The 27,073-nt window shown below is 39.6% G+C and overlaps 1 long non-coding RNA gene across 3 annotated transcripts in view; it reads left to right on the top strand.

The window, feature by feature from the left end:
* Window positions 1-27,073, top strand: part of LOC137202994 (uncharacterized) — a 615,935-nt gene that overhangs the window by 261,297 nt on the left and 327,565 nt on the right. For all 3 annotated transcript variants that reach the window (XR_010932836.1, XR_010932835.1, XR_010932834.1), the window contains exon 4: window positions 22,886-23,031. This is a non-coding gene — a long non-coding RNA (uncharacterized lncRNA). The remainder of the gene's footprint in view (window positions 1-22,885; window positions 23,032-27,073) is intronic.

The following is a 27,073-nucleotide window of genomic DNA, read 5'->3' as shown; positions in this document are numbered from 1 at the left end:
GACCTATATTCTTAAAAGGACATAAGTGCTATAGAGATTATAATACCCTCTGCCAAATCAGTTCAAAGTGAAAACAAGAGAAACACCAAAAATAAATGTAAACATTGCAAAGTTCAATAGGTCTTTTTTTTTTTCCTGTGCCTGAAAACACATTGTAGAACCCTGGTGCATACTCAGCAGAGATGACATGCATTTGTTGACTTATAGGAGCCACAGAACAAGCAGGTTGTGGTGGGAGAACGTCGCTAAAGGAAGCGAGACAAGATAAGAACTCAGTTACCATTACTGGGATGTAAGGATGGCCTGTGTTTGTTAAGATTTGGGGGATAAGGGGAACTGGATTGGCCACAGGGTCCAAAAGTGAGGCTGAATTTACAGAATGTTTGAGTGACTTCATCATTGAAGCATGGGGGGCTTAGGAATCCTGGGAGATAGGTATACCTTTGGGTGTTGATCTAGATTGTTCTGAAGTTACCCAGCAGAAGAACCTGATTTCAGTGATTTTAGGATGACATAGATTATTAGACACTTCTTGATTTAATAATAGCATTTTAGAAAAAAGGAAATACTACAATCATTGTACATGTTGCTTTTTTAGGCATGTCAAGAATTCAAACATGTTAAAATATAAAAACAAAAGTTTAGTAAGTACTATAGTAAATGTAGTAAATAGAAGTCTAGCTCAGCTACATGGTGAAAGATTAAGACGAGAATTTTTTTAAAAAGTGGGGTGAGGAGAAGCCTAATTATTGAATACAGTAGGGAAAAGAAGCAGACGGCACCAACTCTTCCTTTTTCATTGTTTCATTTATGTTTCCAGTCAGAACATTCTTCTTAGGGCAGATGTGTTTGATGGTGGACAGGATGGTAGAGCCTTCTCTTGAGCATCATGGTTAATGGCCCTGTGTTTTGGGTTGGATGTCAGGACATCATCTGAACCAGATGGATGTGTCAAGTTTGGAGGTCTAACAGAGCAGGACAGGCCCACGGGATTCTGGGCTTTATTCAGAAGTGCGGTTATATCCTCAGCTCCACTCAGAAAACTGGGGGGCTTAATCACTGCAGGCTCATTGCTTTAGGTTGCTTATGGTGACAAAACTGAGCTAATGCTTGGAGGGCATCTGGGTTTTCTACCCGGTGTAATAAGTCTGAAGCCTTCCAAAAAGCTTGGAGCTTACTGAGTGGAAACCACTGACGTGGATTCTCCGTTTTTGAAGATTCCAAAGGTGAGAGGGAGAGAGAGTGACATGAGAACAGGAGATGGAAATGGGAAAGTAAAGCTTTACCAGGAGGGCATGGCAGTTACCACCACTTCCATTTTATCTCAAACCTGAGATAAACACACTCTAATCAAACAGAAAGTATGTCAGTGGAAGTACCACTGTGACACTATCCCCTTCCTAAGGTTACTTCAGAGATAGAAAAGTTCCAAGCAGATTATTGGTATGTGGCCCTGAGGACCTTAAACTACAAACAGAAAACTTAACTAGTACAATAATACCGTATTATATTTTCATTTCACATGGTTCAGTTTTCTTAATATCAATAGCATAAATTTCAATTATCATAAAATTAGTGACTGAGTGGGCAGGAAACATATCTCTGCAAGAAAATGTTGTTGCAATAATTGTTAATATAAGGGGGTGGTGGTCTCAAGCTCTTCCGTGGGGCTAAAAGTGGCCTTCCCTTCAGTGATGTACATGCTAAGCAGATTTCCTTCTTTTCTTTTTTTTCTTTTTTAACATCTTTATTGGGGTATAATTGCTTTACAATGGTGTGTTAGTTTCTGCTTTATAACAAAGTGAATCAGTTATACATATACATATGTTCCCATATCTCTTCCCTCTTGCGTCTCCCTCCCTCCCACCCTCCCCATCCCACCCCTCCAGGCGGTCACAAAGCACCGAGCCGATATCCCTGTGCCTCCTTCTTTTCTAATGAGATAAATTTAAACCTAATTAAAATAGGGAAACTTCACTTCATGTCATGGTTGAGACACTGAGCATGTGTGAGGAGTGCCGTGGAGGGGGTGGGCTGCTTTTTTACAGTAGAGGAGTCGAGATTTGCTGGATGAAGTTGAGTGTTTTAGTCTATTTTTAGTGTTTTGATGAACATTCTCATCAAATGGGTTTCTGAGAGTCTGCGGCAAAGTTACCTCAAAGCCAAAATGCCGAGGTAAGGCATGGGATTATGGAGAGGGTGCTTTGAGGTCCTGGCATTATAATCGTCACAGAAAAACAAGCAAGACTTTCAGTAACAAACCAATAACTTTCTGGAACCTTCAACGTTTTAATTAAGAGAGAGAAATAAAGGAGCACAAGGTACTGAAGGAAGAAGAGAGCATGGAAAGAATAGGGAATATATATGTGAGCTGAGCAAAGAACAGATAAAAATAATTCTTAGGTTTTCCTACTTTTAAGTTAGGAGCAAAATCTGTAAAATGACAAAATTTCTTTCTTGTTCTTTTTGGAAGTGCAATCAGATGTCTGTTTTTGCTGACTAACATCACAAGCATCTCATTATATATTTCACAAGGTCTCTAAAATTCTTCTCTAATTCAAGGTAAGACGTAGGAGACCCACAAGCTGTTCTTGATGGGGATTCAAAGAAGCTGTGCACCTATTCAAAATACAACGATCTTGGGCAGAACCCTGTGCTACAATATCAATTATACTCACTGAAAAGCATTTCTGCCCCCTTTTTGTGTGTCTTTTTGGAATAAGAATGTACGTTGCCCTTATTAATCCTACGGAATTACATTTTCCCTGCTCCTTAGGAAATCAAGCAAATGCAGACAGTTTCAGCAAGTTAACAAAAAAAATCTAATTTCCACTTGAGCAGCTTTGAGTTTAGGTCAGCAGAAAAAAAAAAACAAAAAACTGCAGTAGCTTGTGTTGATGAATATTTTATAAGCTCTACCATCTAATAAAAGATGTATTTAAAAATGGGCAGGATGCTGGTTAAGAAAATGTCCTATTATCTAATTATTATGAAGATAAATTTGGGTATTGGGTGTGATGAAAGAATAAACCAGACCACAGACAAGTTCAGTTTTGGGTCTTTAGACACTTTTTGTTCTGCTTCACCACACATCTTCCATCATGGCTGTAACTGCCGACTTGTACAATCAGTGAGACAACGGGGGTGGTTACAGAGCTTGACCCACGTGGAGATTATTTAGTGGCCTCAATGGACAAGAGAAATCTTTAAAAAGCTTCTAATTAGCACACCCGGTCTATGAAATTGCAAACCTCATTATTTGAGTCAGGGTCAGAAAAGTACAGGCCAATATAATCCCCATATGACATCTTGGCAGTATTTGGAGAGTCTTACCCCCAGAGTTCAGAATTACACTCTTCATGATCTATAATAATAATAATGACAATGATGGTGACAACAACAACAACCCTAAAATAGCAGCAATCATTTATTGAGCACTTACTATGTACCAGGCATGATGCTAAGTGCCTTACCTGCACCATCTCTTCCAATCCTCACAATAACTCCATGAGATAGGTACTATTATCATGCTTATTTGATAGCTAAGGAAAATGAGACTTATAGATGCTTAGTTAGCAAGTGATTGAGTTGACTCCAAAGCCAAGAGGCTTTGCTGGAATGGATGCCCACAATCCCACCCCTTGTCTCAAACCATAGTTTTTTGAAGGGTCCAATGGAAAGATAACGAATGCTCATAAAAGAAACTATTACACTAACTTTGCCATCAGCTGCACACTCCTTAGGTCTTTAAGAGAAGCCACGCCAGATCTTTCTAGCCAGTGGTGTTAGGTATCCTGAGTTCCAGCATCAGCTCCATCCATAACAAGCTGTGTGACCTTGTCAAATCACTTCACCTCTCTCATTCTTAGTGGCTTATTCTTGAAAGTGTTGGTTGTAGTATTTGCTCTTTCTCTTTTCAGGGTTGTGCTGAGGAACAAATGTGATAATGTACCTGAAAGCTCTTGGAAGAGCTTCAAGTGTTATGTAAATGAAAGGTAGTAATTAAAAATCTCCAGAGAAGGGCAGCCTATCTTAGTCATCAATTATCATGTTTTCTTCCTTGTCAGGAAACCTGAATTTTTCATGCTTCTTGGGGGTATAGATAGCTCTGTGCAAAATTTTTGCTTGGGAAATGTGTGAAGAAAAGGATCATCCTGACAGCTCAAAACCTATTTATGATAAGAAATAACCACATGTAGGGCTTCCCTGGTAGCGCAGTGGTTGAGAGTCCGCCTGCCGATGCAGGGGACACAGGTTCGTGCCCCGGTCCAGGAAGATCCCACATGCTGCGGAGCGGCTAAGACCCGTGAGCCATGGCCATTGAGCCTGCGCGTCCGGAGCCTGTGCTCTGCAATGGGAGAGGCCACAACAGTGAGAGGCCCACATACTGCAAAAAAAAAAAAAAAAAAAAAAAAAAGAAATAACCACATGTAAATTGATGAAACCAAAGACAGATGCATTCTCATGTGAAATTATGAAAATTCACACCTCAATTTATTGGTTTTTCATTATAAGAATACTGAATATTTAACTGTCATAACACACGTAAAACCCAACTCCTTAAATAAGAAAGTGGTATAGGAATTGAATTCTTATTGAGAAAAACAGAAAAAGACTTTGGGGGAAAAACATGAAAAATATGAACAACAGAAAGCTTAGCAAGTTCCTAAGCTCTGGAAACTTGGATGTGAGGATGTACCTGAGAAGTTTGAATCTACTCTTTCCTCATGTTAGATTTTTGATGAAATTCAGTTATATTCCTGAATGGAAACCAAAACTAAACTAAGAAGGAGTATTACTTCCAAGATGGTGGAATGGCATTGTAGAACATCTCAGGCTAAAGCTTCAGGAAGATCTGGGCAATAATTCCAACTCTGCTGCTTACAAGCTGCTAATTAACCTCTCTGAGCTTCTGTTTCTACACAGCTACTGCATGTAAACCACCTAATGTCCTAGGCATTATGTTACTAGACAGACCAACACTATAACCTGAGTAATGAAGACTTAGCCAATGTAGTATTCATGTCTAAGTGCCATGGAGGTTCTGAATTCTTCCTCACTTAACTTTGCTCAGCACAGAGAAATAGGGGCATATACTAGTCTGAGCTTTATCTCATCATGTTTTTCTTGCCAAAAGTACTCAAGGAAAGCAAATTGGACTGATTGGGTTCTTGAGAAGTTGAAATCAGATAAAGGCAAGACAACACCTGGCAAATCAGGATATGACAGGGAAGGAACTCCAGAGTTCATCATTTTAAATGTGTTGAGGCATACTGAATGAGTCTCAAATGACTGGGAAGGTTAGATCTTTCACAGATAGCATGGTACTGAAGTTAAAGCATATGCATGTCCTTAATGGGCTTACAGGAAACTGTGTACCAGGGAAGTGCCAGGGAGGATATAATCTTTGATTTACAGCTGTCCAAAACTTACCAAAAACTTGACTTAAATAATGTTTATGTGATTGGAAAGTCTAAATTCTACAATTTATTCTCAGATTTAAGCTGGACCATCAGAGAGCCTTAACTTAGACCAGTTGGCCTCCTCATAAAGTTTGGTTTTAGTTTAGCATCATGCTATAGACATCTAATGGAGAGTGTTAACAGACATAGCCCTTGAAATACACCACTATATTGGTGGTAGGAATCCTGTCCTTCCCAGAGGTCAGCCTGACTGTATTCTTGCAACTCTCAGATCTCTTTTCTGTACTGTGAGCAGAGAGATTTTTCTAATAATTGGGTATAATCTTGTTATTCCCCTACACAATAATCTTAGCTGGTTCTAGACTAACTGCAGAACCAAATCCAAGTTTCTTTTCAAAGCATTCAAGGTCCTTCTTGAAGTGGCTTCATGTTACCTGCCTAGCCTCACCCCTTCCCTCTAGCGTCTTGAACCTCTGCTCTGGCAATACTGAATGTGCAAACACTGTTCCTTCAGCTTGCAGTTTCCTCCCATGTTTGTCCTCTAAATTACTCATTCTTGAAGCCTCAACTCAGCATCCTCTGTAGGTTGTTGACTCCCCCAAGTTGACTTTAGAGCTTCTTGTCTTGCTTCAGTCTCAATTAAAGCAACACTTTTACTGTTTTGTAATTGCGTTTTTGTTTCGTTTCACTTTGTTGATCTGTCTCCCTTCTAAACGGTAAACCCTTGGAAAGCAGGATTGGTTTCCCATTCACGTCCATAACTCCAGTGCCCATTGTTACTGCCTGTTTTCTCCCTGTCACAAGCAAGCTGCCACCTTGCCCTCTTTCTTTTTTCTTCTGGTCCTCATCTTAAAATGGCTTGTTAATATTCTCAGTCGAGGGGTGGGAACAGTTGAAAGACCAGATTTGACACATTCTGAACTATTTTTTGGAAGAGGGTGCAGTCCTCTGATGGAAGTACTTGTCCAAAATTCACCTCCGTTCTGATATTGTGTGACATTTCCTATCATGTAGAACATGATTAGCTGTCTTTTCAAGTGCTTCTTTAGGCCAAGTCTATTAATGAGATTTTGTTTAGTCCAGTGTGAGACAGAGCCAAGCATGTTTGCTCACAGATGCGCATTAAAAGAACAGGGTTTGACTGGTATGTGGCAGCCCAATCTTTAGGGCTGAGGTAATTTTCCAAAGCCGATTTTCTTAGTGTTCAGCAAAGTGGAATGTAATTTTAATTTGCAAGGAGAACTTTGGCTTCCATAAAACATAGCTATCAGCTTTTTCTCAAAGCATTTCTTCACATTGATGCCAGGGAGGTCACAATGGAATAGTTAGAGATACAAACGAATTTAATAAAAAGGAGGCTTTGAACAAATTAAAAAGTCTGTCCTGAAATTTCATTTTACAAAAGGGGGAGCAAAAATTCAGCAAGTGTTCTTGTTTAATGATGTCCAAATACTCATTTACTATGAATGTAAGAGCAAAACATCACAGGCATATATATTTTAAGATATTACCAAGCCAATTTGAATAAAATTTTAGCTCACCAAGAAGTCAAAGGCATCAAAGATGTTTATCTCCTTGCTGAAGATACTTTAAGTGGAGGGTTCAAATGGGTAAAACTTTTTAATTGGTTCACTTCCACAGCAGAACCCATGAACAGTTTATGGGGGCAACAATTCCATAAGCACAGCTGCATCAGACTAGAGCATCAACTGTTTATGATTCAGCTTGCCAGCCAGATATGCAGACACGTCAGAATGAGATAGGAAAGTTCACTAATTGGGTAGATTTTCATTAACCATTCATTTCTTTTTGTAAAGGTGAGGGCCATATAAATAATTCTCTCACTTCAGTCTTCCTTCGTAAAAAATAACGTGTAAGTCAGTGTACTGTTTAGGTACCCAATGTAATAGAAAGCTGATTGATTCCAATGCAAATGAATGTACTATACAGTAAACTCATGGATGATATGATTCTCCATTCCCTGCCCTTTTTTTTTCCTTCCTCCAATCCTACGGTTCTTCTGAAATGTCAGTAGAAGGGATCACAGGGATAGAAGAGGGCATAGAGTTCTCATTTCTAATTCTTCCCTGGGACATTTATTTGTAAGGACAGAGTTGGGAGGAATAGTTTAGGGATACTTAGCCATGTAAACAAAAAGGATCAAAGGCCAGGCCTCCTGATGGAATTGAGGGCTTTATTGACTTTACAAATGGTAGTAGAACTCAGATCCAGGGAGACATTGTTTTCCTACAGAATAACCTTGGGAACATGAGTTGTTGATTTTTTTCTACTATTTTTTTTTTAAACAGAGAGGGAAAACAAAGTAATAGAACTAGAATATGAAAAGCTTGGCATTATAAAAATCAACAGACATTAGGTAGAACTTGGGAGCAGTATTCCTTCTAACAGTTAGGACTACCTGAAGACAGCTATTGTTATGTCTCCTTCACCTTGGAGGTCCAGCTGTTTAGGGGTTGGGACAAAGGTGACTTTGACCTGCTGGTACTATTAGCCCAAGAGGATTGGAGCTTTGCTGGAAGGATAGGGGCAAGAATGGGTCTCAGTGTTGTGGATGAAAAATGTTGCCTGCCATGTCAGTTAATAAATGATGCTGCTGCCGTCAGACCATCAGCCACTGCAGCCATCCCCGACTGTGCACCCTGAGGAGATCCAGGATGGAGAAAAACAGGATAGTAGCCCTAGATTGTTTAGGTGCACATCAAAGGAATGATTTCAGTGAGCCCAGACTCTTGTATCTTCCCATATACGGAAAAGTACTAAATTCGTTAACTTGAGATGTCTGGCTTTTCTTTAATTAACAATAATCTTTTGATGTTCAGACTACCTCGTTTTTGTTGCAGACTCCAATGTATCCTGGCTCCTTCCTTACCTCTTCAGAACAGTCCCTCAGCGGCTGAGAGCCTGTCTCCCGAGCTTAAATCCTCAATATGTTGGCCGAATAAAATGTAATTCTCAACTTTTACATTGTTCAGTTTTTTCAGTCAACAGTTTTAAGGTTAATAGATATCAGAATCAGTATCTCCCTTAGATTACATCAATATCCACAGCCCACAGACTTTATCACATGACTTTTTTCTTTTGAGTGTAATAAGGGATTCTGATGAGTATTATGAGAAGTTTAGATGAGGATTGATTTCTCTGTCTCACACCCTGCTCGGCTGCTGGGGTTTCTCAGAGAATTGCCTACCTGTGTCCAGCACACAATGTCACAGAATGTGTTATGTTTGAGAAATGTGCTAAGAAGTGATGCAGTGGAGATTAAGAGACTCCTGCTGCTTCCTATCCTAGACCACCTGCCGTGGGGGTGAGGTGAGCACGGCAGGACTATCCTACTCTGCAAGGAGAGGCCGAGGTTTGGAGGATATTTATTGTGCGTTATAATTAATAAAGATTATAATCATCACAACCCAAATAATTAGCATTTATTGAACACCTATGGTGTGCTTAGCTCTTTGCTGGGAGTTTACATATAACATCACATAATTATATTGAATCCTTATGATCACCCCGAGAGGTCAGCATCACAAACCTCACTGTATAGAAAAGTGAGGTTCAGAGATCTTAAGTACTGTGTCCAAATCACACCTGAGTAGAGGGGAAGCAGGGATTTGTCAGGGAAGAAGACATTTTCCTCTACTCTTCTAGCTTCTTCTGGCTGGGCCCTGTGGAGACAATGGGATACAGAGAGGACTCTGACCATCTTTTTTTGAAGATGTTCTACTGTTTATTTAATCACTCTCTTTTTTTGCGTTTCTTTTTTTAAATTAAATTTAACTGTTTATTTTATATTGGAGTAAATATAGTTGATTTACAGTGTTTTAGTTTCAGGTGTACGGCAGAGTGATTCAGTTATACATATACATATATCCATTCTTTTTCAGATTCTTTTCGCATATAGGTTATTACAGAATATTGTGTAGAGTTCCCTGTGCTATACAGTAGTAGGTCCTTGTTGATTATCTGTTTTGTATATAGTAGTGGGTATATGTTAATCCCAAACTCCTATTATCCCCCCCCATTTCCCCTTTGGTAACCATAAGTTTGTTTTCGAAGTCTGTGAGTCTGTTTTTGTTTTGTAAATAAGTTCATTTATATAATTTTTTTTGATTCCACATATAAGTGATGTCATGATATTTGTCTTTGTCTGACCTACTTCACTTAGTATGATAATCTCTGCGTCTGTCCATGTTGCTGCAAATGGCATTATTTCATTCTTTTTATGGCTGAGTAATATTCCATTGTATATATGTACCACATCTTCTTTATCCATTGAGAGGACTCTGATCTTTAGGCCCTGTTTCCTCCACCACACTAGCCCATATTCTTTGCAGGTATCTCTGGTGATAGCTCTGTTCCAGCAATAGGCCTGTTACGGAGCAAGGCTCCCTGCCCAATGAAGCACATAGAAGCCAATACTACAGCACAGGCTTTTGAGAAAAGAAAGAGCTTTGTTAAGAGGTTGATGGGCCTTAGGAGGCACGGCTCAAATCTGTCTCCCCAATTCAGGGTTTGGAGCAGAATTTTAAGGGGTAAGGGATTTTCAAACTTGGAAGCTGATTCGCTAGTCTAGAATCAGTCCATATAATCTACTCGTGCTGCTAGAAGCCACATTTTCCTTATTGAAGGACTTCTCTCTTTGTAAAAGGCCCAGGTGGCAACATTTCTATTCTTTGAGTTCTGTATACTGGAGATTCTTGATTCCGGCTTTATCTGGGAGACATGGGTTCCCATCTTGCACATGTGCAGTGCTGTCTTTGTAAAATAACTCTAGGTTTGGTTAATCAACAACCTATTTAAGGAGGCAAAACCAGTTTTAGCTGGTCAGTGTTTTATGTGAAGTTTCAGGCCCTGTATCTAAATTTTTTTTGGCAGTTTTGGGGAAGGTCAGAGTTTCTTCCTGAGTCATTTGGGCCTTGATCGTTTTCAGCTAAAATAATTTGCATGCTAAAGAGACGCGTTTTAGGGTGGTAAGTTCTGCTTCCCTACAGATTCAAGCCGAGCCTGTCAGCATTCTGCCTCACAGTGCTGCAGGGAGCCCATGCTCCCTTGGCTCTCTTGGAGGCACCAGCACGGAAGTTACTTGACCTGCTGGTGGCTTCCTGCAGTGCTGTGTCCTCGGGTGTTCTCCGGCTGCTGAAATGTGTTTGGTTAGGACACTGGGCAGGCCAGAAGTGCTAAGGGGTTCATGCCTCAGGAGCAACCCTTAACCACTGAGGTTTAGAAACGGACAGATTAATACCCTGTTTCCTTGCCCTTCAGCAATTTTCAGGTCTTTTCTACACAACTGCTCAGAGAGTTCCCCATAGGATAGAGTCTGGGTTGCCCACAGAGTAATCCCTCATTAACCCACCTTTCACAGTCTTCCTAGCTTCCCCTTCTTGCTCATGGTGTTTCCTGAGATCACCTCCCCAATACTCCCTTCACCCAAGATCCAAATTAAGACAACTAGGGTACCCCTCAGGGGGTCTTCTGTCTGCTGGTTAATGACAGAATCATGCATTATTTAGAATGAAAAATTAAGACGGATGAGAAAGACTCATTGTATATGTCTAAAGACACTGGGAACTCTGAAACATAGCTGTCACTTTTGTGCACAGACAGGACAGAGTTTTAGAACAGCTCAGACGTTTCCCCGCTTTCAGTGCAGTGGCTGCGTGAAAAAAAAATATTTTCCCAAGTGTTTACGCATGTCTCTAAGCCAACAGATTTCAGAATTAGGCCTTCAAGTTGGCTAATAATGTGGGAGTAGCTTAGTAATAAAGTTTAAACATAACCATGTGCCACAGAAATTCTGCCCCAAACCAAAGAAACTGAATTAGAAATATGAAGAAAAATGAGCTTGCTACGTCTCATTAGGGATGTATACTGCTAGATTTGCATTTTTGTTTAATACTCAAATGCTGCCACATTATAGCTGAGTCATGACTTTAACTTCCTTTAACAAATTAAAACGAGACTGGGTAAACAGACATCTAGAATACCAGGCAAGCATTAATGAGAGTCTGAAAATGGTGCCGGCGATCAGTTAAACCTTGCCTATGGAGCACTGTGCTGTGAACATCCAGTTTCCTTCTGATTCTTTGAATTTGTCATTTTTATCAAGTAGCGTAAATTTAAGTGATATTTCATTAGTTGGGATAGATGGGTATATATGTAGGGAAGAAAAATCGGTTAAAAAAGATCACAGGTATATAGAAATGACACCAGTGTCCCGCTGATAATGAAAAAAGAAATAACTTCTTCCGTGATTCCTAGTTTCCTATCATTATCAGAGAAGGAATATTGCCAGCATTCAGCATCATATTCCAAATAGGACTTAATCCTCTACTGATGAGATAATAGTTCATTTACATCCAAGATTATAATGCAGTTTAGAATCATCCTTTTCCTTTCAATTTGCTTTCCCCTTCCAATATCATCAGATTCACAGTTAGTTATAAAGGAGATTTATGATTTTAAAACATCATCTTATTTTCTTTCTTTCTGCTAACGAGTTGTATAAAATAAGTATGATTTTCCTAATATTCGTTTTGAGTGTCAGAACTATACAATTTAGCAAGGAGCATCAAAGCACTATTAATGCTGCAATTTAGTGACAAAACACCTCTCAATTTTCAAGTGCCTCTTGCTATATTTCTTCATTTCAAAGGATTTATTGTGTTATTTCCTTGGCTGTAATGGTTGGGTCCTAGTGTAATAGGCTTATTTTGATATTGTCTCCACAGTTTATTTCAGTAACGGCTAACTCTACCTTTGAATGATGGTCAGCAAACAGGAAAAAAGTGGGTATCGCATTTCGCCTTTTCCTTCTCAGCACCTTCAAGGGATCATTTCATCATTGATGAGAACATGCAGTATCTGAATACTGACTTGGAAGAGAGTCCTTCCTTCCTCCATTTGAGGAAAACTGTGACTCCCGGGCTGTCCACTCTAGTTTTTAAAAATGTTCAAACAACCCCAAAGCAAACTACAAAAGCCTGAACTTCTAAGATGTAAATTTCAGTAATGACATGGATCAGAAACAAGTGGTGGACACACAAGCCTACCTCTCACACTTAGGCAATTAAGCAAATCCAGTGCGTGGGGTGCTGTGATTGCTCTCTAATTACTGGCTAAATTGGAATTTGGGTATAAGTGAAGGATAAACACCACGTGCTAGAATTCCTACTTCTTCATAGTTTTCCAAGAACACTATTCCCGGCCCTGTGAATCTCTTAGGATTTTACTAGAATGTGATCACACCGTAGGCAGAGATACAATAAATAATGCAGGCCTTTGTAACTGGAAAACAGATGCAGTATGTCCATGGAGGAACATATGTTCTAGACTTACTTGAGGGTAGGACAGAGAGATGTTAAACTGAAGCATTGAAGGTGGTGTTTCCTACTACCTGGCTTTATGAGCTTTATGCTTATGCCCTGGGGAGTTTCAGTGAACTGTATATGTCTATCTCAGGAAGGCCAAGTATAAATCTCTCAGCCCTGTTGCAGTTGGCAGACCCCTAAATATTACTTCTATTTTCATACACCCAAATTTTAGAGAAGTCATGATTCTACAAGCAACAAAATTAGGTATTTAAGGATTCTTTAAATAAACTGGACATCCGTGTCCAATTATTTAATTGAACATCCATTTCTTTTTAATATAAATAAGATCATAAGAAAGAAAATCAAGACCATCTGAAAGAATATGTTAACAAAGAAAAAACTGAATGCTCAGATGCAAGTCATTTATCCACATTCAATTTGTTTTTGAAATGTCATTGATCAGAAATAATAGTGTTCTCAGAACCAATGGTAGTAACTTCATCTGGCCTGGTGGCTCAGAAACAGTCTTTAGGAGAACCAAGCATCATCGGGATGCAGGAGGAGAGTCTTCAACCTATGAATTCACTCTTTGTGGTCAGTGGAAGTAGCCTCCTAACTGGTTGTCCATCTTCTACCCTTGACCCCCAGCCTAGTCTCAACAAAGCAGCCAGCGGTGATCCATTTAATAACATCAGACCATGTCATCCTGCTACTCAAAACATCCAAATGGCAGCCCATTTCATTTGGAGTGAAAGCCAGTAGGCATGTGAGCTCCTTTCCAAGTTACTGCAGGGACAATTTTACCAAATGTTTTGTGGATACATATCGCATGATCTCCAGCTTTCCAACCTGAGTTAGTTGTTTATTTCTCTTCTATTCAAAATCCAACTGTTAATCAATGACATATATTTTAAGTTTTTGATGACAACATTCAACTTTTATCCTATATTATCAATAGTTAATGTAACAGTAGTTGCTATAAGAGATAAATTTGAAATCTCTGTGACTCAGCACAGTACAAGCTTACTTTTTTTTTTTTTGGTCATGCTTCACGGCTTGCAGGATCTCAGTTCCCTGACCTGGGCTTGAACCCAGGACACGGCAGTGAAAGCCCAGAATCCTTACCACTAGGCCACCAGGGAAATCCCCAAGCTTACTTCTTATTGCCATAATCCTTTGGGCCTGTTCCTGGTTGGTCAGCCTTCCACATGGTCAATCAGGAACCCAGGCTCCTCCACTCTTGTGGCTCCTCCCTGCTCTAGGTTCTTGGAGCCTCTCCATTTAGTCAGGCTATGAGGAAAGAAAGTTGGAGGATTTTGCTGCAATATTTTGGCCAAAACTCACTGACTAAAACTCAGGCACTTGGTTACGCTTGGCTACAAAGGATGTTGGAAAATGCACTGTGTGCCCAAGAGGAAGAGGAAATAGGTTTGTTGATTAGCTAGTAGGCTCCGCCATACCTATCTGTCACTCTTTCCCTTAGTTAGTAAACCATATAGACTATATATTATTTTTTATTTCCTGGTTGTTTAGGTCTTGCTCATAAATGCTCATCATGATTGGATATTGTGATATATTCTTCTTGGGTAGGCAGCAGAGGGGAAGGAGCAAGTCTCTGGAGTCAGAAATACCTGGGTTTACATTAATCTGGGCACTTACTAGCTGTGTGCCTTTGGCTAAGTTATTTAACCTCTGTGATCATTAGCTTCACCTGTCCAAGAAGATATAAAATGCCAGCTTCATGAGATGACTGAAAAAGAAATACATCAGAGAGCAGAACAGCAGAGGTTAAGAGCACAGATCCTGGAGCCAGCCTGCTTGGGTTTGAATCCTAGCTGTGTCAGCTTCAGTTTCCTCATCTGTAAAATGGGGATCATAATATCACCTGCCTTACAGAAGTTTTGGAGGAAATTAAATGAGTTAATATATGTAAGGCACTTAGAATGGTGCATGAAACATAGAGTGTTAGCTCTCATTTGAGAGTATTTGGTGTGTCTTATAGGCTCTTGTTAAATGGTATTCTCTCCAGATTTTTGCTTGATACAGCTTGCTCTCTTCAGAAATGATTGAAGACTGAAACCCCCCAAAGATCTCCCAAAAGGGCTCTTCAAGAGTAGGATTTCAGGCATATCAGTGAGATGTCAAGGAGCTATTTGTGTAGAGAGCCCTTCCAAATGACCACCTGCTTTGATTACTGCAATGTTGGTTCTGGGTCCTGGAGGTAATTACACAGAGAGTACATTGACTCAGGGCTCTTTGGAATGATTTTTAAAAAATTGTGTGATGTGAGGTTAAATAGCACAGGACTCATTACCAACTTGGGTGGACAGTGGCGAGGGGAGGTTATTCAGGGTATTAGGCTCATCTAAGTAGGAGATTGCAGTCTGAAAAATTGTTTAAAGAGAAACATAATTAGAATAATGGGACAACATAATGGGAAATCAACAATATTAATGTAATTGCTAATTACTACATTAGAACATTCATCCAAATCTCTTCTCCTTAAAACTAAAAACATGAAATTAAGTCACCACAGTAGACAATTTGTGTAGAGGGACTCAGGGACTTTGGATTACTTTGGAAAATCTGCCTAGAACAATTTGTCATTGTACCAAACATCAAGCTGGACCGTCTCAGTTTCAAGAAGAGAATGTGCATGAGAGGACTCATGTTTTCACTCTATTCATCTTGGTCATTTTAGGTCTCATGGGTTCTGGGTATTAAGAGTTTTCTGTTTGAAATGGACTTTTTCCCTCCTGTGTTTGTTGGCTGTCTGTATGTCATCTTTGGAGAAATGTCTGTTTAGGTCTTCTAAACAGACATTTTTGTTTGGGTTTTTGATTGGGTTGTTTGTTTTTTTGATACTGAGCTGCATGAGCTACTTATATATTTTGGAGATTAATCCTTTGCAGTTGCTTTTTTTTTTGCTGCAGTTGCTTTGTTTGCAAATATTTTCTCCCATTCTGAGGGTTATCTTTTTGTCTTGTTTATGGGTTCATTTGCTGTGCAAAATCTTTTAAGCTTAAATAGGTCCCATTTGTTTATTTTTGTTTTTATTTTCATTACTCTAGGAGGTGGGTCAAAAAAGATCTTGTTGTGATTTATATCAAAGAGTGTCCTGCCTATGTTCTCCTCTAACAGTTTTATAGTGTCTGGCCTTACATTTAGGTCTTTAATCCATTTTGAGTTTATTTTTGTGTATGGTGTTAGGGAGTGTTCTAATTTTATTCTTTTACATGTAGCTGTCCAGTTTTCCCAGCACCACTTATTGAAGAGTCTGTCCCTTCTCCATTGTATATTTTTGCCTCCTTTGTCATAGAGTAGGTGACCATAGGTGTGTGGGTTTCTCTCTGGGCTTTCTATCCTGTTCCATTGATCTTATATTTCTGTTTTTGTGCCAGTACCATACTATCTTGATTGCTGTAGCATAGTCTGAAGTCAGGGAGCCTGATTCCTCCAGCTCCATTTTTCTTTCTCAAGATTGCTTTGGCTATTTGGGGTCTTTTTTGTTTCCATACAAATTGTAAAGTTTTTTGTTCTAGTTCTGTGAAAAATGCCATTGGTAGTTTGATAGGGATTGCATTGAATCTGTAGATTGCTTTGGGCACTATAGTCATTTTCACAATATTGATTCTTCCCATCCAAGAACATGCTATATCTCTCCATCTGTTTGTATCATCTTTAATTTCTTTCATCAGTATCTTATAGCTTTCTGCATACAGGTCTTTTGTCTCCTTAGGTAGGTTTATTCCTAGGTATTTTATTCTTTTTGTTGCAGTGGTAAATGGGATTTTTCCCTTAATTTCTCTTTCTGATCTTTTGTTGTTAGTGTACAGGAATGCAAGAGATTTCTGTGTATTAATTTTTTATTCTACGACTTTACTAAATTCATTGATTAGCTCTAGTAGTTTTCTGGTGCCCTGTTTAGGATTTGCTATGTATGGTATCATGTCATGTGCAAACAGTGACAGTTTTACTTCTTTTCCAATTTAGATTCTTTGTATTTCTTTTTCTTCTCTAATTGCTGTGGCTAAACCTTCCAAAACTATGTTGAATAATAGTGGTGAGAGTGGACAACCTTGTCTTGTTCCTGATCTTAGTGGAAATGCTTTCAGTTTTTCACCACTGAGAATAATGTTTGCTGTGAGTTTGTCATATATGGCCTTTATTATGTTGAGGTAGGTTCCCTCTGTGCCCACTTTCTGGAGGGTTCTTATCATAAACTGGTGTTGAATTCTGTCAAAAGCTTTTTCTGCATCTATTGAGATGATCATATGGTTTTTATTCTTCTGTTTGTTAATATGGTGTATCACATTGAATGATTTGCGTATATTGAAGAATCCTTGCATCCCTGGGACAAATCCCACTTGATCATGGTGTGTGATCCTTTTAATGTGTTGTTTGATTTGGTTTGCTCATGTTTTGTTGAAGATTTTTGCATCTATGTTCATCAGTGATATTGGCCTGTAATTTTCTGTTTTGATGATGTCTTTGGTATCAGTGTGTTGGTGGCCTTGTAGAATGAATTTGGGTGTTCCACCCTCTACAGCTTTTTGGAAGAGCTTGAGAAGGATAGGTGTTAGCTCTTCTCTAAATATTTGATAGAATTCACCTATGAAGCCATCTGGTCCTGGACTTCTGTTTGTTGGAAGACTTATTTAATGAAGTTTCAATTTCATTACTTGTGATTGGTCTGTTCATATATTCTGTTTCTTCCTGGTCCAGTCTTGGAAGGTTGTACTTTTCTAAGAATTGTCCATTTCTTCCAGGTTGTCCATTTTATTGGCATATAGTTGCTTGTAGTAGTCTCTTATGAACCTTTGTATTTCTGTGGTGTCAGTTGTAACTTCTCCTTTTTCATTTCTAATTTTATTGATTTGAGACTTCTCCCTTTTTTTCTTGATGAGTCTGCCTAAAGATTTATCAGTTTTGTTTATCTTCTCAAAGAACCAGCTTTTAGTTTTATTGATCTTTGTTATTGTTTTCTTCATTTATTTTTCATTTATTTCTGCTCTGATTTTTATGATTTCTTTCCTTCTACTAACTTTGGGTTTTGTTTGTTCTTCTTTCTCTATTTGCTTTAGGTGTAAGGTTAGGTCGTTTATTTGAGATTTTTCTTGTTTCTTGAGATAGGATTGTATTGCTATAAACTTCCCTCTTAGAACTGCTTTTGCTGCATCCCATAGGTTTTGCGTCATCATGTTTTTGTTGTCATTTGTTTCTAGGTATTTTTTGATTTCCTCTTTGATTTCTCCAGTGGTCTCTTGGTTATTTAGTAGCGTATTTTTTAACCTTCATGTGTTTGTATTTTTTACAGTTGTTTTTTTTTTCCCGTAATTGATTTCTAATCTCATAGTGTTGTGGTCGGAAAAGATGCTTGATATGATTTCAATTTTCTTAAATTTACTGAGGCTTGATTTGTGACCTCTGCTTTCAATTCTTTTGGGTATATACCTAGGAGTGGAATTGCTGGGTCATATAGTAATTCATGTGTAGCTTCTTGAGGAACAGCCAAACTGTTTTCCTGGAGTTGTTCTTGACACCTGTGAACATGGTGACGGGTTGCAGAGATGGGGATGAGGTCTGACACTAGAACACAGAGTGAAAGGGAAGAAACTGGACCTCAGGAAAACAGCAGAAGCCCCAGTGAGTGGTCTGGCCATGTGCAGTGTTGGCATTTCTAACACATTCTCAAGTGTGGTTTGTGGACCTGTGTTGGCTTCACCTGGGTGCTGATTAGACCTGAATCATCTCAGGGCCTGTCCCAGAAGCATCTGTTTGTACTTCTCTAACTTAAATGTTCATGGGCATATTTCCTGGTCATCTTGTTAATGTGCATATTCTGAGAGGAGTGGTCTGAGAATTTGTATTTCCAACGTGCTCTCAGGTGATGCTGGGCCTGCTGGCCCCTGGACTATACCTTGAAGAATAAGCGAGGATCAGTACTATCTGTGTATTGGAATCACCTGGTGAACTTTTCAAACATCCCAATGCCTGGGCCCAACCACAGAGGTTCTGATGTTATTGGTTTGGGGTGGGCCCTGGCATTCAGTATTTCAATAAAGTTACCCATGAGAGTCTACCATGCAGCCAGGGTTGAGAACTTCTTTTCTGGGTTGGGACATGGTCCTGTCTCTTGCACATGTGTCCTCCTTCCCTCCTTCCTGCTTTCTTTCCAAACTCTCCTGCTTAAAACTGAGTCAGATGCCCAACAGATTGATATCTCTGGCTCCTGTTTGTCATTCACATTGCCTCCAGATGAATCCTCCTTAAGCTAGTGCTGAACAGAATGCTCCCTTGCAAAAACTTTCAATGACTCTCATTGCCCTCCATGAATAAAAAAGACCATGTACCTATCCTGTAAGCCTCTCCTTGGGGTAGCTGCAAACCTATTTTTCCAGCCGTGTCTCCCTCTTTAGGAAGCCCTGTATCTCAGAAAAGCTAATTTCTGTCCTCTGAATATACCATGGATTTTCCTATCTTTATGATTTTACTTGGGTTGACTGTCCATCTGGTTAATCTTTTCTGCATATCTGTCAGTCAAGGACCACCCCTATTTTTACTTCCTCTGGGAAAGCCTTTCTTGATCTTTGCAATTGAAGTAATCCTTTTTCCTCCAGCACTTTGTTTCTTTCTTTCTTATAGCATTTTCCCCTTTGTATTTCTGGGGTTTGCCTTCTGCTCTCATTCTTCTTACTGGATTGCAAACTCTCTGGCGGCCTTAGCCTCTTCTTTCTTAGTTTTGATCCCTTGCTGGGCCTACTAAAGTGTCAGGCACATGGTGGGTGTCCACAAAGATTGGTTAAATTGTATCCAATTGAGTAATTTGCCTCCATGCTATTAATTCAGTTTTGACCTTGCTGCAGTATACTGACATTTTAATTTCTCTGCCTGACATTTAGTAAATCTTTAGGGATTTTACTTAAATAAATGATTTCCTGAAAGCTCCAAATGTTCTTCATAAACATGGGCTATAGCTTCTGCAGTGTCTTCAAAAGTTTACAATGTTTTAATTTTTCACTCTGTACTAGTTTGTTAGCATTATTGGCTTCCTGGTGTCCTGAGACAGTGTGGGATCTGGTAGAAAGTCAGAGGCCACGTTCATTCCACTTGCAAAGACTTATTATGTTCCTAAAAACTTTGGAGTGCGGTGGTGATGAGCCACGATTCTAGGAAAACCCATCCAGCTCTGACTCCTCCTCACTGTTCGGGTGGGAACCTCCTCAGTAGTTAAGTGGGTGATGGGACTTGGAAGGTAATGACGTTTCCTGCAATTAGCTCATGTCCCCAGTAGTTGTGTGCAATCCTATAGGAACAATTATAAGGAATCCCCTCTCATTTGGCACAATGAGATATGCACATTTTCTAATGGGCTAATTAGTGTAGTTACCATTTTTTAGCCAAAAATGTCAATGTGTAGGATTTAATTAGTCTGCCCTAGGATTATAAGATAACTTCTTAGTTTAGTCAGTCTGTCAGCACTTTCAGGATTTGGAAGGATGCTGGGAACTATCACCTACATATTTGCATAAACTTCTAAGACTTCTAGAAAAATCACTGTGACAAGCAGGTAAAGCCTCCAGAAATAAAATATTCTAAGTTAGATGGGTGGAAGAGTTGTGATCAAAGGACTATTTAGTTAGTGGAAAGTGTAAAAAACAGGCCTTGACATCAATTATTCTTATTTCTACATTTCAGGACTGAGGTGGTTCAGACATTGTAGTCTCTGCTTTAGACTCCTTTGGTTTCTCGTAGCAGAACCTGATTCCACCTGGTTAAGCTACATGGGAATTTATTGCCAGGGTATTGGGTAATGCACAGAATGAAGGAGACCCTGAATAACTCAGCCATGCAACGTAGGAGACCAGAGAAGCTTCTGGGACATAGGTAACAGGAACTAGTGGGCAGTCTCTTCAGGATTCTGCTGGTAAAACAAACGTGTTGCAAATAATTTTAGTTCTTTTGGTTTTCCAGGGAAAGAGAGTTGGATTGGCCTGTCTTGGGTCATGGAATGGGTCGAATAGCATCCCCTCAAAATTCATGTCCACCCAGAACTTCAAAACATGGGACCTTATTTAGAACAAGGCTTTTTACAGATGTAACTAAGGTAAGGGTGGAAATGAGGCCATACTTGATAAGGGTGGGTCCTGCATCTGATGAGAATGTCCTAATGAGAGGCAGAAAAGAAGGAGGCCCAGAGACAGGGAGAAGGAGGTGAGATAGGAGTGATGTGTCTACAAGCTGAGGAATACCAAGGATTGACAACATCCACTGTAGGTTGGAAGGGAGACAGGGGACAGTTTATCCCTCAGAGCCTCCAGAAATAACCAGCCCTGATGGCAGCTTGATTTTGGACTGGGGTCCTCCTAAACTGTGAGAGAGTAAGTTTTTGTTGTTTTGAGCCAGGAAGTTTGTTTTAATTTGTTTTGGTACCCTTAGGAAACAAATACAGGTCATATGTCCATTCTTTGTCCAGGAGAAGTAGGTACCTTAACTGACAACCTCACTGTAACTGTGTGCAGTGGGCTAAAGGGACTTCCCCAAAGCAAATCCAGTAGTGTCATCAAAAAAAAGAACATGGATGGGTGCAGAAACCACAGGTATGTCCATTACATATCATACAGTCCTATTTTCCCTGGAGGGCTGGGGGACGAGGATGGGAAATGCGCTGTCTGGTACCTGCCTCAAGTATAATGTGAAGCATATCCTCAGATTTTGCAAAGTTACAGCTAGTAATGCTACAAGTCTTTTGGAGGAGAATTGGTGGCATGGCGGGGGCTGGGGGTGAAAGATACAGAAAGGCAATGTATAGGACAAAGGCTTTGTTTATATGGTCAGGATATGATATATGATCAAATATGATAGATATGGGTCAGGAAGGAAAACTCTGAAATGAATGAAAATTTACTGCTGTATTAATTAAAAGCATCTCGGAATAATGATCCCACTTCATTCTTTGACTGGGACATTGTGACAAATGTGGGTTGATAATCAAAAGAATAAATTCTAGCCTATGTGCAGAGAAGTCACAGTGGGCTAAGTGGAAATGGTCAATCTCGTATTCCATTCCCCTTAAGTTATTAGGTATCTGGTGGCCAGAGAGGTATCTTTGTGTTTATTTCCTTTGCAACTCTAAAAACAACAACAACAACAGCAACAAGAGCTAGTATTTACTGAGGGCTTTCTATGAGCCAAGAACCATGCCATATGTGTCACACATGCATCATTTTATTTAATCCTCAAACAACTCAATATTGTTGATATTGCTAGTGGCTCTGATTTTGCGGTGTGGAAACGAAGGTCTAGACAGGTTCAGTAACTTGCCTAGAGTCACATACTGGTAAGTGGTGATGCTAAGATTCAAACCCCAGAGTCTTGACCCCAGAGACTAAATTCTTAAGTAACTGTTTAACTGTTATGTGTACCCTCACTGTATCTATGTCATTTCATTAAAGAATTAACTACTTTTTTTGGTTGTTGCTATAATCTTTCCTTCAAAAGCCCAGAAGCCTTGCTCATGTGGCATGTCCCTTGAAAACTTCCAAATGTCAGTGGAATGAGCTAGAACTTTCTTTGTGCCATGAAGTGTACTATCTGCTAAGATAATCTCTTTCCTACTGGGAAATATGTATAATACGAACTCATTTAGCTAGATTGAAAATCAATCATCAAGGCCACTGGCGATGCTAAAAAAAATAATCAAAAGCAGTTAGCATACAAATGAAAGTGATTCCCTATAACACTATGTGGAATAAATTTCCTGAACTACACCAATAAATCAAGGTTGTGGAAGCTCAGTTATAAAGGAAGATAGATTGAACAGTTTTCCTGTTACAAACAAGCTGTTTGTACTATGTGTCTATCAGCTAGTTATTCAGGTCTAATTTAGGAATGTGCAAGTAAACATGGCCAAATATATTTAAATATACTTGCACTCAAAGTTGCCAAGTAATGCTCTGCATTGACATAACTAAATTATTTCTGGAATCTTTGAAGTTCCTTTTGCGTAACTGTAATAAGAAATTCTTTGCTGTAAGAAAAGTAGTTTGTAAATACCCCCCCTCCTTTTTTTCCCATTCTTTGAGGTTAAATTTTTGTTGTTGTTTATTAATGGAGGGCTTTTTGAATTCATAGGGCCCACTGTTGGAGCATACTCTCTCAGTTGTGTTGAGACTTCCCTGCTGGTATTTTGGAGATACAGCTGAAGCCAGACAGATCAAGCTGCTTCTCATTCTTATCCCAAGAAGCTGGCTGACTGCAGGGCCTCCGGACTCTGTCAGGTACTGCAGTAATTTGTATCAGGACTTTGGGGCTTTAAATCAACAGACAGGACGCTTTTCTTGACTGGCCTTAGGCTCTTTCTTCTAATCCACTCCAAACCTCTCCCGTGTTGTTCCAAGAGATCTAACCAAATGTGCTTGCCATAGCCTGCATGGGATGTTTCCCTAGGTAAGAGCTAAGAGCATGTGTTCTGGAATCTGACTGCCTGGCTTCCACTCTTGAATTTTTCATGCCCTGGCTTGTGAATGGGGAAGTGACTTAATTTTCTATGTACCTGAGCTACCTCATCTATAGTATGCATATAATAAAGTATCTAGCTTGTATAATTGTTTTGAAGTTTAAATGGGGTAATCCAGATAGAGTCATTAACATGGATCCTGGCACATAAGGATCTTACCAAAAAAATGTTTATTAGCTAAACACAAGTCCTGGAGTTAGTGGACATTATTGATCTTACCTGGCCAGTATAATTCCCCTTCTTGCAAATTTATGTCTTGCTTTTCCATTGGAGAATCATACCTTGATTAAGCTTGGTCCATGTGGTTTGGGTGGTTGACTCGTCCTCTCTCTTATCCTCAAGTCCAGAAGTGGCCTTATGATACAGATTTGACAAATCAGCCTATTCCATTCCCTCATGGCCACAGTGACTGGGTCAAAGATGGGCTTGAGACCCAAGTGGACCAATGAAACTTTTCTTGGACTTTAGTAGAGTGTTGGGAAACAGAAGCTGATGTTGCTAAGATGCAGGATGTAAGCCTGGAGGTGCCAGGGGCCACTACGGGGACTGGGCGTGCCTGAGAGAGGGAAAACAGAACAGAGAGATGGAGTGAGAGAGACTGAGTCTTGGAAACTGGCATCCTTGACGCTAGACTTACCACTGGACTTTTAAAACACTGAGCCCAATAAATGTCATTTTGCTGAAGCCATTTCGATTAGATTTCCAACACTTAAAACTAAGGTGACCATGTGTCCTCATTTTGGGACAGTCCTACTTTATACCTGTTCTCCCAGCATAGTTATTAATAGTGTTTTATTTCACTCTTGGAAGTGTCCTAATTGAGAGGATAAATTTAAAACTCGAAAGTCCAGACCAATACAGCCACACTGAAGAAATACCCCTGTGGAGTCCCAATTCCCAACAGCTTCTTAAATCATTCAGCACATACTGTGTTCTGACTGGAGAGAGTTCTGGTGAACACACTTGTCTCCATCTCTAATGAGGGTCTAGGGCTCCTTCTAGGTTGGCAACTGCCACTATGACTCCCTTATTCCAGCTCTGACATTTAGGCTATGGCTACTTAACAGTACCTAGGAGCCTTGCCCTGGTAGAAACAAGGTGTACTTTTCTGGTTAAGCAGTTAGCCTCACTAGTCAATCTCTCTCTCACCCTCTGTGTCTCCCTCCCCCCTCCTCCTTGAGTACTCACATGCATCGCCCACCCCCCGACATGTACACATGCAACATTGGCCTAGATAAACACCACCAGCTCCCTTTGCTTATTCCATCACCATGCTTGCTCACTTTCCAGTTGTGCTAAAGGGCACAGATGTGTGTTGGGAGTTGGATGGGCAGACAAATAAGGTCACTAGGATCATTTTACAGGCCGTTGAAGACACATTGGATATTATTTGCCCTGTAGTAAGTTATGTTGTCTTCTTTGAATCTCTTGTTTTTCCCTGTTGATGAAGCAATACACTGATCTTGAGTCCAAGTTTCATCCTTACCAACTGTGTACATATATGACTTTATATATATATATATATATATATATATATATATATATATATAAAACTATATGTATAGTTTGTGTTTTTTTTGGAGGAGAGTGGGAGACAAAGGTTACTTATATGAACAAAAATTGTTGTCTAGGCAACATGAGTTAATATCCATTGTCAATATTTATTATTTACTCTTTGCCAGGCCTATGATTAAGTACTTTCTGTGTATCGTATCACTTAATCCTCACAATAACATGCCTAGTATGTATCGTTAGCTTATACCTTTTTCAGATGAAGAAATTAAAGCAAAGAATTGGCAGAATCAGAATTCAGACCCAGGTCTGTGTGATCCTAGGTCTGTGCTTCTCCAGCTGATGTTATTCTGCTCATTTTTGTGTATGCGGACGAACACTCAACCTGAAGTCAGGAGCTCTGGTTTCCATTTCCCTCTCTGCCTTTAACCAGCTGGGTGACCTTCGGCAACTCCTGAGGTCCCATGGGCCCCATGATTTTGTGATTCTAGGTGTTTGGGTTTGGGGTCAGGAGTTCAGTTTTTCTTTAATGTTGTAAGGTCTAGCTTTTTATCAGTCACCAAGGCTTCCAGCTGCAAATCCGGAATAAAGGAGTGGGGGTGGTTGGTGACTGTGATGAAGGAGAAGAATTTCCTGCTGCCAGATATTTAGAAAATGGTGAAATTTGCATTGAAAGTATATTATTATTAGTAGAAAATAATGATTAATGCCATTTCATGTTCTTTTCACAAGTCATATTAGGTAATGAACAATGATAACACTATGCATGATCGCTGATCCTTGTGACATTCAAAACAGATTCAAAATTCCCATTCCACATACAGGACTCAGTTAGGGCACAATGTTAAATTCAAACTTAGGGGTCAGATTCAAAATTTAAATGCATATCTTCTTTGCATATCTTTTTTTTTTTTTTTTTTTTTTTTTTTTGCGGTACGCGGGCCTCTCACTGTTGTGGCCTCTCCCATTGCAGAGCACAGGCTCCGGACGCGCAGGCTCAGCGGCCATGGCTCACGGGCCCAGCCGCTCCGTGGCATGTGGGATCTTCCCGGACTGGGGCACGAACCCGTGTCCCCTGCATCGGCAGGCGGACTCTCAACCACTGCGCCACCAGGGAAGCCCTGCATATTTATTTTGACATAGCATTACAAATTACTCACTGTAATATGAATTAAAGATGGACTTTAGTACAATGGGGGAAACATTAAAAGAAATTCTGTTTAAATTTAAATCCCCTTTTTCCCTTTTCAGATTTTCTCCCCCATATTTATCCCTCAATGTATCTGCTGATTATCAAAAGTATTGCTGTTTAAACAGTAATTTGTTCATTTACATTTTATTGTCTTTTGCTGGTAGCAACTGCCAAGAAGTAGTGTTGATATCTTGAATCACAATTAGTTCATTGTGATGTTCCTAAATGAGAGAATTTTAAAAGTACTCTTTCCTATCTACATTTTAGTATTTACCTAATGTACGTAGTGTAGGGAGAACTGATGTCAAAAAAGGACAGAGTGGCAAATGTGCTTCTAAGTCTGTTACAATAGAGCCAGTGAAATGTGCAAAATGACAAATTAAATTTAATATTCAGGTGCATTGCCAATTTGTTTGGGGGGTAAAAAGCACCATCCTTTGCTAACCCGATAAGAATTAATCAGATTTTAATTACATGATGTGCAACCTGGACTGTTTAGCACATTTATGCCGAGTAATCCCTGGGGCATCTCAAACCAAATAAAACTTCTGTCTTCTAAACCATGGGTTTGGTTTTGTGTTAATCATTTTTGGACCTTCTAATTTGTTTTTTTGTTTTGACAATCTCATTTCTTCTATGACACTAATAATTTCCTTTGGGTTTCTCTTTCTTACGGAAGGGAACAATTTGCTATTTTGTGTAAAGTGAAGGCAATGCCAGTCTCCGTGTCAGGGCCTGAAATTGTTTTCCCTGTATTTGCAAATATCCTCCCTGTTTTCATCTACCAGGGAAGCTTCCTGAGGTTAGGGGCGCAGTTTGTCACTACAGAGATGGAGCCTGACATTTTGGCCTCATTAACGTGGTGTTATAACAAAGCGAGTGAACCTCAAACTTAATTTAGCAAAACAACCAAGCCCATAAAAAAGGGCAGGAAAAGAAAATCAGAGGTGCTTCCAGTAAACTGTTATTATTGAACCTAAACATTTTTCTTAAAATTGCCATAAGCTTCCTAGCTCTGTGCTGGTACTTAGGAAGTTCCACTCACGGATGCTAGCAAAAAGTTTCCACATGAGACTCAGCAGATAGAAAGAAATTCCCA

This window comes from Pseudorca crassidens, chromosome 11 (genome assembly GCF_039906515.1).
Source record: "Pseudorca crassidens isolate mPseCra1 chromosome 11, mPseCra1.hap1, whole genome shotgun sequence".
Taxonomy (NCBI): domain Eukaryota; kingdom Metazoa; phylum Chordata; class Mammalia; order Artiodactyla; family Delphinidae; genus Pseudorca; species Pseudorca crassidens.
Note: the sequence above shows the minus strand (reverse complement) of the source record. Positions and strands in the feature narration are given on the sequence as shown.